The sequence below is a fragment of the Euprymna scolopes genome, chromosome 33 (genome assembly GCF_053919585.1).
Source record: "Euprymna scolopes isolate OS-2025 chromosome 33, ASM5391958v1, whole genome shotgun sequence".
NCBI classification, from domain to species: domain Eukaryota; kingdom Metazoa; phylum Mollusca; class Cephalopoda; order Sepiida; family Sepiolidae; genus Euprymna; species Euprymna scolopes.
The window spans coordinates 13,723,861-13,738,767 of record NC_136514.1 but is presented as its reverse complement, the minus strand read 5'-3'; the positions used below and the strand labels follow the sequence as shown (position 1 = coordinate 13,738,767).

General features: G+C 31.7%; 1 pseudogene; it reads left to right on the top strand.

Annotated features, from left to right (window-relative positions):
• The first annotated feature begins 9,649 nt into the window (after nucleotides 1–9,649).
• On the top strand, nucleotides 9,650–9,786 carry LOC145258550 (U2 spliceosomal RNA; annotated as a pseudogene).
• Nucleotides 9,787–14,907: the final 5,121 nt, after the last annotated feature.

Genomic DNA, 14,907 nt, shown 5'->3' with positions numbered 1-14,907 from the left:
TGCATATTTGGCACAAATACATTGTAGTAATTTGCCAAACCTAAGAAACTTCGTAAAAACGCAATATTTTCTGGAGCAGGCATATTCTTTATTGCACTCGATCTATCTGGACCCGGCCTTCTTCCATGTTCATCGATGATTTGCCTGAAGTATTTTATTTTCCTCATGAAAAAACGTACATTTTTCCTGTTTTACTATAAATCCATAATCCTGGATCCTTTTGAATACTTGGTTTACATGAGCTTTGTGTTGTTCTTTGCTAGCGCTTTTCATTAATACATCGTCCAGGTACCCTACTGCGAAATCCAACCCATTTAGCATAATGTCCATAATTTGCTGAAAAATCGCAGAGGCGACTTTGACCCCAAAAGGAAGTCTGTTAAACTTGTACAATCCCTTATGGGCATTGATACATAACAGCTTTGAACACTCCTCATCGACTGGAACTTGCAGATACGCGTCACTGAGGTCGATTTTAGAAAAATATTTCCCTCCACTCAGTTTCGCAAATATCTCTTCAGGGCTCGGAAGCGGATAATGGTGCCCTTGTAATGCCCTGTTTAAGCCGGTCGAGAAGTTGGCACAAACCCGAATCTCTTTGCTCTTCTTTTTAATGTAAACTATTGGTGCAGCCCACTCACTATGATTTTTTTTTTTTCAATGACACCCATGTTTTCGAGTCTTTCTAATTGTCTATTTGTTCTATAGCGACGTATGGAATGTTTTCTTTCTGGACACTGGTCGTTCATTTGCTTTGACTTCAAATTTTGCTACTGCTTTTGTACACCTTCCAAGACCGCCTGAAAATACGTCTGGAAATTTCTTTTTTAACTCCCTCTTAATTTTTTCTGCCTCCACATTCGAATCCTCAACCTTCTGGCAAAAAGAGCTTAAAGGCAGATCCCATAGTCTAAACTTTTCGAACATATCAGTTCCAAAGAGGTTGTTTGATTTCCGCATGACAAAAGTCTTTGCTTTTTCGGTCTTATTCTGAAAAGAAATATTCGTCAATAATTCTCCTTCGAAGGTAATTTTTTCGCCACTGACGCTTCTCGCCGTTTTACGTGATTTAATCATAGTGGGTCTCCCAAGCTTCTTCCATGTATGTACATTAATAAGAAAATGCTATTAAAAAAGAAAAAGTCGATAAAAGTGAGACATAAACAGTAAAACATTAAAAAAAAGCTAATAATAAACTGTAGTTTTACTTTCTTTTTAAACATTTTAACTTGTACATATTTCCGGATATTTCGTTCTTCAGGTTCAATTTTTTGTAAGTTTAATGGATGTCTTCTTTCTACAAGATTTCTTCCTACAATTTGATGCCTTATGTCCTTTCTGGTACCATATATCGCATTGTTTAAATTTGTAGGGACACTCATTGTACAAATTAGTATATCTATGCCTCCAACACGGTCCAGGTGGATCTTTCCCCTTTTATTTCCGCTGGTTATTTTTTGCAGTCAATTTTTTCGTCTGATGGATCTTTTCAATTTGCGATACTCCACTTTCCTCTATGTTACGACTGTCCTATTTCAACACAAAAAACTGTTCACAGTCTTCCGCTAAGTTTTGTAGTTTTAAATTCGACTCGCTTTCAAGTTTATTTAAAACATGACGCCTGATTTCAGCATCTTTATTTAAGACCAACTCTTGCACAAAAATTAAACATATAAAATTATCTGGTGATAATTCCTCCGGTTTAAAATCGTCGCAATGCTTGTTTACTATACTTGCATAAGTAGTGTAGTCATCTTTCTCTCTTCTAGTGACAGTCATACACTTATATCTCCTGTGAAAAAGAGATGTTTTTGTAGAAAACAGTTCTGTTTGCAGCGTAACTGTCTCTTGGAAGTTCAACTCACTGGTCTTTTTGGGGAGAATAAAATTCACGAACTTTGTATGTTTGGCTGTTCCCAATTTTCTTAGCAAAAGCCTAACTTTTTTAGCGTCTGTCCATGTACCACAATCCGATACAAAAATATCTTCATATCTCCTATAGAAATGGGCAAAAGTGAAATCTTCTGGATTATAATTGAAGTTTTCAATGGCGTTCCACACAGATGTCTGCGAGAATGCGTTATGATTCTCGTTTACTTTCGTTAACTGTGTTGCTTCCAGAATTTTCCTTTGTTTTCATCAAGATTTTTTCGAAATGTTTCTGTTTTTGCAACAGCTCTTTTTAAAATTTCTCTTCACTTTCAAGTTGTCTTTGTTGCAAAGTGAGGTTTTGTTCTGCTTGAAATTTGAACAATTGCAAAAGAGACTCTCTGAACTCGGCGTCCATCGTAACGAATTCAATTTACGAAACACAATTTACACTTGAAATAAATCAGTTTTCCCAATTTTATTTCGTGAGCAAAAAGTCCACCCAAGATTTTCTGACCTCAATTCTTTTGCTTGAAACATAAAAGTTAAGAGTACTTTTGGAAATTTAACTTGTACGCGATATTTCTTGTAAGACATAAAGTCCGTCGCAATAACATTTGTCAAAAAAAATCTTTTTTTTTTTTTTAACTTGTACGCGAGTCGGCTTTTTTGTATGTGAAAATCATTTATTTTATTTTTAACCTCTGTGTTTTGCACAATATGGCTTGATTACACTGTGCAACACTAAAAAAAGTACAGGATATCTGCAGCAATTTTTGTATACCTAGTAACGTGGAAATTTTATTTCTGGCTTTCTTTTTGTTGAATTAGGTATAATTTGTGCAAAATTGCCACAGTCGTAAATTTCAGTAAAAACGTCAAAAATGTGTTACTGACGACTTTGCAGTCACATATTATGTGTATTAAATTATAACTCTTAAGAGAAAAACACAGTTTAATGTACACATATTATGTACATTATTTGTTAAATCATTTATTTGAATCATGTATTTGCTAAAGTCAGCCGAAATGAGCTATTTTTCCAGATTTAAGAGAGCTAGATGACAGAGCTATCCTGGTTAGCATAATATTTTCTAGACCAAGGGCTAATTTTTTCAAAAGTAAAAACATAATGCTGTAGCACATGGTTTGGTGTTCACCACCTTCCGAAAAGCCATGGTATTCGTCAAGAAAGACATTTTTTAATGTAGGCTAAAAAAATCAAGGAAAAGAAGCTAAAACCTACCGCAGAACCTTATTTGTAGGACACGGGACGGGAAAAAATCTGAGGGTTAAAAATAGATATCCATTTAATGAAGTATTTTTTAACTAAAAACTACAATAAAGACCGGATTATTGTGTATTTTAATGTTTTAAACATAAAGGGGCATTTTATACATTCTTTTCTGAAAATTTACTTACTGTGAAAGCACTAGACAAGCATTCCTTGGCATTTGCATATCTTGCAGAAAAGTTTCCTTCATTAAGTCGAACTAAAATAAAAGAAGGTATCTTCATAGGTCCCCAAATTCGAAAAATTGTTCTTGGTGAAACTTTTAACACACATCTCACGAGAAAAGAAAAATGTGCCTTTGAGTCATTCAAGAAAGTTTGTGATAACTTCCTGGGAAAACATCGTTCAGAAGACTATGTGCAAGTTGTGAATGATCTATTGCATCATTTTCATGATATGGGATGTAACATGTCTCTAAAAGTTCATGTGCTCCACTCTCATTTGGATTTTTTGCTGAGAATCTTGGCCATGTGAGTGATAAACATGGCGAAAGGTTCCATCAAGATATTTCATTAATAGAAAAACGTTTTAAAGGAAAATGGAACACTGGTATGTTGGCAGACTACTGCTGGCATTTAAAAAAAGGATGATGACACTCTACACAAGAGAGTTAAGAGGACAAATGTTGTTTAAACTGGTGAATTCGGTGTTTTTTTTTCAAAATAATTAATAATAAAGTACATGAAAATGGTACCTAATCCAGAGAAATAAATGTCAGATTTGGAATCAGCATACTTTTCTTACACCGAAACAGGTCTTATATGTCTTGTACTTTTTTTCAATTCAAATTTGTTGCACAGTGTTATTTAACAGGTCTTTTATAAGCACTAATGCTTACGAATATATATCCTTTCTTTCACAATCCGTTTTTCCTTCTCTTGTCAAATTTGATGGTCGCTTTACTAATACATAGTCAACGTGGTTGTTCCAATATCAGAAATAACGACTCGAATTTGTGGTAGTTAATCTGAACAAGTCATTTGAAGAAAAATACTCTTACCGTAAAAAAAACTTTTTTGTGTGTAAAAAAAAAAAAAAAAATGAACATTTGGTGCAAGTCTATAAACGGTCCAGAACAAATCTTTTTTACAATAAAAATCTGAAAAAAATCTTTATAATGTACGTACTTGTGACTGCATGAAGATGTCATATTCCAAAAATCACGTAAATCGATCAAGTAGTTTTTTTTAGTTAAGAAAATCAAATATTATCAGACGTTTTATCGAAGCTTTGCTACACGCCATCTTGTTTGAGAGATAACGCCACTAACGACCCCTGGCGGAAATATGGGTCAACAAGTGCACACCATACAGACCATCGAATATTTTATCAATCAAGTATTTTTTTTTTTTTTTTGAAGAAAATCAAATTTTACGATTTTTAGAGATAATAAATAAATAAATTGACTTAGTTGTGTTCTATAGTTGTGATTTTGCTATTAGAATCAGAATAGGAATTGGGAATCGTATCGGAATCGGAAATTTAGAACGGAATCAGTAATTGTATCGGAATTGGGAAAAATTTTGGAATCGCCCCATCACTAATATATATACATATATACATGTTATTTATTTATTTAGTTATTTTTTTGCGATACTTCTTGAATGAATTCAATCATTTATATGAAAGTGCATTTTTACCTAAATGCGAGTTGGGAATAATTTTCCCCTTTTTTTTATCACATTTTCACCCCAAACAAGGCACATTGCCACTTTGGTGTAGGGGGCTACTATCAGGGGCAACAACTACTGGGGTACTATGTAGGGATTTGGGCAGCAAGATGTCGGTTCACGTTACACTTGAACTTCTGTACGTCAGTACAGTTGGGGAAGCAGGGACCTGGAATGGAATTCCATTCCAAAGTCTAGCAGTTCTGGGGAAGAAACTACTAGAGTAGAAAGATCTTTTACATCTAAGGATCTCTACTGTGTGGGGGTGGGATTTAGCTGCCTGTCGGGTTTGTCGAGGGTATTTACGTTGTGGGGGCACAAGTGCTTGCAGTTCATCAGAGCATTCACCATTAAAATACTTGTAGAACAGGCAGAGGGATGCAACATTTCGTCGATGGGACAGAGACTGAGGCTTAGATGCCAGTTCAGGGCCTATCAGATTGGCGACTCTCCTTTGAACCTTGTCTAGGAGTGAGAGACTAGTAGCAGATGCACCAGCCCAAATATGACAGCAATACTCCATACATGGACGAATGGTGGCCTTATAGAGGTACAAGATACTTTCAGGTATTAGTAGTTTTCTAGCACGGTAGAGAGAACCTACCTTCTTCGCAACGGCCCTGGCAATACTTTCAATGTAATTGTTCCAACTCATGTTTCCTGTGAATGTTAGGCCAAGCAGTTTGAAAGCTGTACTCTCAGATAAAAGCCAAGTACGGCCAAGGATGGAATACTGTTGCCATATCTGGGCAGGAGCTGCCAAAAACAGCCTATCATGCCTTGACAGAGTACAAAATAGACTTCGTGGTTTAGTGGGGGATGCCCTTTTCTCTACCCTGCAACCCCTCTCCCACAGAAGAGACGTTGCGAGCCTATCCTTGTTTTATCGTTATTTTCATGGCAGGTGCTCGTCTGAACTCCAATCCCTGGTCCCCCCTCGCCAAACTTTCACGAAAATCACCCGTCTAGCTGAATCCACTGTGAAAAATTTCCCCCACTCTATATCTGTGCCTAAATCAAAACGCGGATTTCATGAGCAAAGCTTCTTTCTTAGAACTGCACGCCTGTGGAACTCTGTTCCGTCTGCCTGCTTCCCTCCGGACTACAACTTGGATGTCTTCAAGTCTAATGTTAACAAATTCCTAATGAACCGCCCCCCCTAATTAAACACTTCATAAAATCTCCTCACTAACGTGATGTACTTGCAATAACCCTTATCCCTGAGTGGCTTCCGGGCCTTGATAAGTGGTGATCACTGTGTAAAAAAAAAATAAAAATAAAGAGTCGTTGGCCATTGCTATTGGTGATAGAGAAGGTTTCTTGTAATTATTGAAGGGTTTAGTCTTGGCAGCATTGAACGTGACCATTCATTTTTGTCCCCATTCCACTACAGATTGGAGGTCATCCTCTAGTGTTTCTGCCATTTCTTTAGATATGTGTTCATTTGTTTTCCTGTTGTGGTGTCATCAGCATATATACCCATCTCAGAGGCAATTTTGTTGTGGAGGTCATTTATGAATATTAGGAACAATAGAGGTCCAAGGATAGACCCTTGAGGCATTCCCGCATTTATATCATGTTGTTTAGATTTTGCCAATTTGATACCCCCCAAATTGGGAGCAACATATACACTTGTGCCCGATATTATTCATACCCCCCCTTGAAAATTGAGTTTATTAGGTGTAACTTTGTAAGAATTTATTGTTTACGTCCATATTGATACATATTCTTAATAAACCTCTTCTGATCATTTTCGTCATTTTAAAATCTCGGGATACTTGTAATAAAAGTAATATACAGCTATTTATAAAATCTGCAATGTTCAAAAATAATCATACCCCCTTATTTTTTCAGTATTAATCGAGTTTCTGACTGTTTGTTTCCTGTTTGATTCTTATTTTGAATGCTTTTATACAACCTTTGATTAATTTCATTGTGTTTTTTGCATTTTTTCAGAAATTAAAATGATATCAACTGAAAACCAATAAAAGAATAAAAATTATTAGAATGGGGAAGAAAAAAGAGCTTAGTAATGATCTTAGGACTAAAATTGTGAATTCACATAAGGATGGTTTAGGTTACAAGTCAATTTCCAAGAAATTTGAGGTCCCTACAGCAACAGTACAGAGCATCATCAAAAAATTCCAGAGCCACCACACAACAAACAACTTGATTGGTAGAGGAAGGAAAAGGAAACTGTCTGCTAGAGCCACCCGAAATATTGTAAGAAGTGTTAATGCAAATCCAACCACCATTACTAAGGACATTTTAGAAAATCTGGAGTCTTCTGGCATAAAAATATCAAGGCAAACATTGCAAAGGACTCTGCATGAAAATGGTCTGAAAGGAAGAAGACCAAGAAGGACTCCATTGCACACCGGAAAACACCTTGCAGCACGTCTAAAGTTTGCTAGGACCCATGTGAATTCTCCAGAGTCCGTTTTCTCAAGTATTTTGTGGACTGACGAAACAAAAATTGAATTGTTTGGCCATATGGATGCTTCTTACGTTTGGAGGAAGAAAGGAGAAGCTTACAACCCAAAGAACACCATACCCACGGTGAAACATGGTGGTGGTAGCCTAATGTTTTGGGGTTCCTTTTCGGCTAGTGGTCCAGGTAGTTTGGTCAAGATAGATGGAACCATGAAGAAGGAGCAATATTTGGAGATACTCCAGAAAAACATTAGACAGGATGCGGAGAAGCTCCATTTAGGACCAAACTGGGTCCTTCAACAGGATAATAATCCAAAACATACTGCCAAAATAGTCAAGAAATGGTTTGAGGATAATCAAATTAATGTTTTGGAATGGCCTAGCCAGAGTCCCGATCTGAACCCTATCGAAAACCTCTGGCACATATTGAAAACTGAGGTTAAAAAGCGGAAACCTAGAAATTTGAGGGATTTGGAGAACTACTGCATTGAAGAATGGTCAAAAATCAGTGTTGATGCTTGTAAAAACCTTGTTGATAAATATCCAAAACGGTTACAGGCAGTTATTAAGAATAAAGGGCATGCTATTGACTATTAGTAAGAGAGGTATGAATAATTTTGAACTAGTGCCATTATTGTTTTTCTTTGTATAATGTTTCAAACTTGCATAATTTATTTATTTGTTGAGTTTAAATTAAATGCTTATGCTTGATTTATTGTTTGAAATCCCTTTAATATTGTCTACCTTCTGGTTTGAGCAATATTCTTATAGAAATCTCAAAGATCCGAGGGGTATGAATAATATCGGGCACAAGTGTATATGGATAGATAATTATATTTTAAACAATATGCATGTTGCTCCCCATCTAGCTGATAGCACTAAAGTCATTTTTTTTTTAAACTTTTGAAATCACTACTATGTATTAGGTGCAATATAATATTCAATAATTGCCTCTTTAATAATGAATACGAGATTTTCATAAATTAAAGTATATTTAAGTGTATTTTACGACTACACAACACCCCATCCCCGCTAGTAATAGAATAAATAACTCGATTGAAAAGAAATAATGAAAGAATAAAAACGTCTTAATGTTTAATGAAATTCATTATTTTATTTTTTCCAGCAAGGATAAAAAGGTTTGAATTATACAAATTCATAAAGAAAAGATTTTGTTCAAGGACTGGCTTTATTTTTTTTTTACAGCCAATTTTATCATTTGGCTTCCATTTAAAATATGTTAGAATCAGGTTAGGAAGAAAAAAATATAAAAACATTTGTTCAATTAAAAAATAGAACAAGAAGGAAATTAAAAATAGAAATAAATTAAACATTTCTTTTTAAATATTGGTAAAAATAATTGTTTGATTAAAATATAAGAAGAAAAAAAGAAAGAAATTTTTTTTTTTTATATTGGTAACAAAAAATTATTTGTTATATTCAAGAAGCAATAAAATACACCATTTTTCTTTCAAATCCAAAATATTTTAAAATAAAAAATAAAAAAATCCACAGAATTTTAACCAAATATACATTTTATAATATACTTCTTCATATACAAAGAAAGGATTTAGAGATTCTTATTTAGTTTTTTTTTTTTTTTTTTTTTTTTACTTGGCCTCATATTAGAGCGATGCAATTTATAATCTGGCAGAAAAATAGCATTCAATTGTTCACATTTTGTAATCAAAGTATATGAAATATAAAAATTATATTTCTGCATTTTTCACGGATGTAAATCAAATGAAAGTAAAATGCATAAATGTGTTGGAAGTGAGTGCACCAAACCAAAGATGAATTTAAACCACACTCATTTTATTCTAGTAGTAGTATAATTTGTCTTACACGTGTTTCGGTGAATGCAAAACGAATTATACTACTAATAAAATAAAATGTATTTTTGGTTTAGCATACTTACTTCTGATATATATGCTCTAAAAGTGTAAATTCATTTTTATAGAGCTTAATTAATTGCCACGATTAATTAAGTTGTATTGAAATATACATTGAATGTATTTATTCATATCATAATTAAATGCATATATATATATATATATATATATATATATATTATATATAAATAAATAGGGGGGGGTAGAAGAAGTTAAAGACTAACTTCTCTCCCTCCCTAATTTTTGCTGAGAAGAAGACTATGTTTTTTAAAGGACAAAACTTTTGTCAAATTATTATCAATACTTATAAAATGAACATCGTTTCCGAAACGATCGTACAATCGAGTTGATTTTGTTTGTTTTTAGTCACATGCAAGCGACTCTAGAAGTCGCTCGGTCGGTCTGTCGGTCTGTTCGTAACACTTTTGTGCTTGACCTTTTTGGTTAAGATCAAAGGTCTGTTGTTAATAGATGCTGTTCTTAGCTTTTAAAGCTTTTCTTGTCCTTTTGGCCAAGATCAAGGTGTAGTATCTGTTCTTACTACATACTGTACTTATGTTTGTAACTTTGTGATATAAAGTGGGGGATCACTTGTCTGTATTAATTTAATGTAAAATGATCACCCACTTTACAACCAGTCAGTCTCAAAGCCATTCAAGTCATTCTCCAGATCATTCAAGTTGTTTTTGAAGGATTCCAGTTATTTTTTAAGCATTCAAGTCATTCTTAAGGTCATTCAATTCATCCTTAAGTTCATTAAAGTCATTGTAAGTCATCTACTTTTTATTTATTTAAGTCATTTCAGCCCATTTTTCGGTCATTTTTGTTTATCTTTAAGAATTTCATGTCAATCCTACATTCACACATTTATTTATTACACGAGAGCACGCAACTAATGGCTATCGGCCTTGTTTCTTTTGAAACTGATTTTTAATTCACAATTATGAATCGTTTTACTCAATATTAAAATAGCTCTAGGATATCTATACCTATTGAGCTTATCATATATCTACAGTACAATGGACACTGTTTTCTTTTAATAGTATTAGTACATTTACAAAATAAACTGTACTCCAAGTCTAATTCCCCCCCCCCCAAAAAAAAACATAATATATAATGTTATAAAACATATATTCTAATTATTTAACTGTCAAGTAAAAATAATTAAGACAAGCTCAATTTTACTAAAATAAGCTTTTAATACAAAGTAAACTTTGGCAAATGTTAGAATTTTTTTATATACTTACTGTACCTATGTTATATAGTCCATGATCCAATAATATAATTTTATTTTAAATTAGCAACAACAATAATGTTAAGTCATAAAGAAGCAAAAAATAACTCGAAAAGCAAGAGATAATTTATATTCCAGCCTTTAAGTTAAAATAGAAATAATGTCCCTTATAATATTGAGCTTTAAAAATTTTCTCCATTGCAATATTCTTCTTTACAGGAATAATCATTTTTGGAAAGAAAATTGAGCTACGTATACTTTTCAGTCGAACGAAAATGCTGCAAGGTTAAAAAGAAAAACCTCTTATGCCTAGTAGCTGTGTTCTAAAATTCATAATGATCGGTTAATTAATTTAGGATTGAACATAGAAATCTATAGATATGTACACATACCCAACATAATATATATATATATATATATATATATATATATAGATATATAGATATATATAAAGAGAGAGATGCTCAGAAAGACACAACAAATGTGTTTGAATTTTTTTTTTTAAATGCTTTATAAAAGAATTTCTATTATTGGAATTTATCAATGTTGAATATAGAGTTTAGTACTGTCGAAGTTGTCTCCCTTTGACAGCTTCAGATTTATGCTTGTTTTTCAGTGACTTTAAGTTACAAAAAAACTTGTTTTTCAGTGACTTTAAGTTACAAAAAAACTTGTTTTTCAGTGACTTTAAGTTACAAAAAAGATCCTTACGATCTTTTTTGTAACTTAAAGTCACTTCCCTTTGTATATAAAGATTGTAATTATGTGTACTCACTCTCTTACTGTCAAAATGTAAAAAATAGATAGATGGGTTCTCTGTGTTAATTATTTCCTTTTGTGTCAACGTTGATATGACTTCTAGTGTGAATCTTATTTTAAACAAAGAAGGTATGTTTTTATTTGATTCCTAATTTAATAATTAACTAATTATTAACCAGCACCTATAGTGTTCAATCAATGGAAACAATGCTCATGAATGTTTTAAAATGCATTCAATATGAGATCAGGTAAAAAAAAGAACGTGAAGTAACCATGTTTATATGAAACTTTTAAATATTAATAAAATTTTAATATGTGCAAAAAGATATTTTACAGGTTGAAAGGTATTAATCAAATGAAGGGTGTGTATTACAATCGACAGAGGTACGAAAAGTGGTCAAAATTTAAAAATTAAACAAATAAATGTTATCAAAGGCAAAATAACTCACTCTTCTACCTATCTGGAAAAGTTTTAGTGGTTTTACTCACTTTAAAACGTTTAATCAGTTTGTAAATACATAAAGTGTTTATCGATAGGTAGGAAAAAGAAAAATGGTGGGGAGATGACCGCTAAATATGTGAAGTTTGGAAAATGAGTTAAAACTAAAAGATTATACAAAATACTGTTAGAAACCCACCTAATATATGTTACTGTGACATATATTCGGTGGGTTTCTAACAGTATTTTGTATAATTTTTTAGTTTTAACTCATTTTCCAAACTTAACATATTTAGCAGTCATCGTGCTGATGAGTAAAACCACTAAAAACTTTTCCAGATAGGTAGAAGAGTAACTTATCTTGCCTTTGATAACATTTATTTGTTATATATTTGTTTTTTGAGTTTTTGACCACTTTTTCATATCTCTCTGGATTGTAATACAAACCCCAAATTAAATATAGAAAATAATAAAAATTGAAGTGATTTTTTTTTTTTCAGATTGTTGCAAGAACGTCTTCATGACAACAACAACAACAACAACAACAACCGGTGTGGCGGATTTCAGTCTAAGAAAAAAAAAAAAAAAAAAATCGGGGCCTCACAATCTGTATGGGACGAACAAGAGGATTTCAGATTGAATTCTGTTTTTTGATTCGAAATAACAGAAATGAAATAACAAAATGCTCATTAATAAAAGAAAATACCAAAATAAGAGTATAAAATTTCTGTGTGTTACAAAAAATCTTTCACATCGGTATCGTCGGTTTCAAATCTAAAATAAAGATGGCCAGTCTCAAGTCGCTTATGCTACCTTCTTTTCAGTCTCTGTTTATCTTATCATAAACAGAGGCTACAAAATCCGACATATGTGACCGGATATTGCTTTCCTTTGTTTGGACTTGAAACCGACGGTATTGATGTGAAAGATCTTCTGTAACACACAAAGAAATATTACGCTCTTATTTTGATATTTTCCTTAGATTTGAATGCTACTGATGTTTTTTTCTATAACACCAATAAATAAATATCATAATATGCAAGAATTTATATATATATATATATATATATATATATATATATATATATATACCAATTAGGTAATAGATAAGAAAATTTTACTAGACAAAAGCAAATGTAAACTTCAATCTAATATAAATATTAATATTTATATATTAATCCCAATCAAATAAAAAAAAGTTCAATACGACGACAATAGGAAGTAGAGCTTGACAAAAGAATGAAACCATAAATTAAAATTTATTTTTGCAACAGAATACGTCAAGCAATATATATATATATATATATATATATATATATATATATATAAAATTCAATGAGAATATTTCAAAAATTAAATATAATAATAGACTAACTCTTATAATCTCTCTCTCTCTCTATATATATATATTAGTGATGGGACGATTCCAATAATTTTTCTAATTCCGATACAAGTACAGATTTTGTTTGAAATTTCCGATTCCAATTCTAAAATTGTATAAAATGTAGATTTTGAAGGGGGAAGTACTCCTCTACTTTCATTTAATTCATCTACTTTCAAATTTCATAATTTTCAATCTGTTCCACCTTGATAAACTCAGTGTAAGATTTTCATATTTTTCACTTGTGCTATTTTTTTTCTTTTCAGCTGTGCCATTTTTACCTAAATTTTTTTATTACAATTTGTAAATTTCACTCTTGCTGGTATTTCAAAATCAGTGGATATTTATCATATTATCAATATTACTAACAATGGAAAATTAGGTTTTAAACAAAACAAAATTTAAAAGAATCGTTTTTGGAATTGGAAATAAGGCTCAGTTTTTTTCTGATTCTGATACTCCAAAAATTCATATTTTTCAGATTCCTGAGTCAGATGAATCATTCTAACACTGTATATACATACACACACACACACATATATATATATATATATATATATATATATATATATATATATATATATATATATAATATTCTTTTAACTTTCTTGAAGTTTTACATTTGGATTTTACCGTCACTGGATTTTTTATCTTCCACCAGACTATCCATTCATGTGTAATCACCTTTTTCTTTACCATATTCCCTCTGCTTAACTTATTTTGTTTTCAAGTAAGATCTTTGACTTACTTGTTGTTTCATCAAATACTTCTGCATGCAAAATCCGATCCCGCATTTTGCTAATTCCTATCCTCTGATGAGAAGGAAAGTATTTCTTCGAAACTCTGCGGTTTAAGGACTATCCATTTATCTAGTGTTTCCTTTTCAGATTAAATATGTTTTTAACTCATTTCAAAGTGTTTTTTAACATATTTTATTAACTGTTTGCTCATATATATATATATATATATATATATATATGAGTGATGGGACGATTCTAATATTTTCCCGATTCCGTGAGAAAGTCCCAATTTCTATTTTTTATAAATCTCTAAATATTGATGTATTTTTCTCATATATCATAAAAAACATGTAAAATATACAGATATTTTCTGAAACGTCAAAAAAAAAGAAAAAAAAAAAAACACTCGTGGGGGAGGAGGTGATCTATCGATTTTAGTTTTACTGGTAGTTTAAAATCAATAAATATTTATTATATCATCATTACTACCTGCAGTGGAAGATTTTGCTTTAAACAAAATCAAATAAAGAAAACAACTAAAAGAATCGTTTTTGACATCGGAAAATAGACACAAATTTTCCCCAATTCCGATACCTTCAAAAGTTCCAATTTTCTGATTTCTGATTAATCGTCCCAACACTAATATATATATATATATATATATATATATATGAGTACACATAAAAGCATAAATCCAATATTGAAAAACTTTACAAACAAAAGCAAGTATATTGGACTGATATTATATAACTTTGATCTAAAATGATTTCAAAATCGAACACTTTTGGTCACTTTTCAAAATGGCGTTTATCCTGTTTTGCATTACAACTCTTGATACATCTATCATAAACAAAATAAAAAGTATTTCACGCGCGCACACACACACACACACACAAATAAATAAAAACAAAAATAAAGCGCCCAATATCAAAATGACACATCAAATGAGGGAAAACCAAATTAAAAACACAAATACCATTTTGTGGTTTCAACCAAAACATAGTCATATATAATTGTAATTTACATAGTCATATATAATTGTGAGACAATTTGATAGGATTTTTTAAACATAAATTATTGGCTGTTTTTCTTCTCTATTATCATCAGCAGCCGTTAAAAAAGGATGCAAAAAATTATTTAGAATTCAGACAAAAAAATTTTTTTTTTTTGTTGCAACATTGGATTTTAATAATAAA